This window comes from Mandrillus leucophaeus, unplaced genomic scaffold (assembly GCF_000951045.1).
Source record: "Mandrillus leucophaeus isolate KB7577 unplaced genomic scaffold, Mleu.le_1.0 Scaffold829, whole genome shotgun sequence".
In the NCBI taxonomy this organism is placed as follows: Eukaryota; Metazoa; Chordata; class Mammalia; order Primates; family Cercopithecidae; genus Mandrillus; species Mandrillus leucophaeus.
This window is the reverse complement of record NW_012109019.1, coordinates 1,355,457-1,356,155: the sequence shown is the minus strand read 5'-3', so window position 1 is coordinate 1,356,155 and position 699 is coordinate 1,355,457. Positions and strand designations below refer to the sequence as shown.

General features: G+C 32.5%; 1 protein-coding gene across 1 annotated transcript in view; it reads right to left on the bottom strand.

The window, feature by feature from the left end:
- Positions 1-699, bottom strand: part of TOPAZ1 (testis and ovary specific PAZ domain containing 1) — a 133,485-nt gene that overhangs the window by 46,925 nt on the left and 85,861 nt on the right. The window lies entirely within an intron of this gene.

Below are 699 nucleotides of genomic sequence, written 5' to 3'. Positions count from 1 at the left end.
ATATTACATAAATGAAATGTATGCATTGTGTAGCATATAGCCTTTTGAGATTAGCTTTTAAAATTCAACATAATTCTCTTGAGATCAATCCAATTTGTTGCACATTTCAATAGTTTCTCCCTCTTTTTACCTCAATAGTATGCCATGGTATGTACCACAGTTTAACTATAACTATTCATTCACCTATTGAAGGATATCTGAGGTTTTTTTTTTCCAGTTTCTGGTTATTACAATGAAAGCTGCTAAGAACATTTATCTATAAGTTTTTATGTGACCAAAAGTTTTCATTTCTCTAGGATAAATGCCTAGGAGTTCAATAGCTGCCTTTCGTATGTGCATGTTTAGTTTGTAGAGAAACTGTTGAACTGCTTTTCAGAGCAGCTGTACCATTTTATATTCTCACCAACAGCATATGATCCAGTTTACACACACTCTCCCCAGCATTTGGTGTTAACACCATTTAAAATAAAATTCTATCACTCTGATAGGTGTGTGGTGATATCTCACATGGTTTTATTTTACATTTCTCTTATGGCTAACAATTTTGAACTTATTTTCATGTGCTTAGTTGCCATCTGCATATCCTCATTGGTGAAATACGTTTATGTCTTTAGCCTACTTTCTTTCTTTTTTTTTTTTTTTTTTTTAGACAGTTTCACTCTGTTGCCTTCCATAGTAGTCATTCTAATTTACATTCCC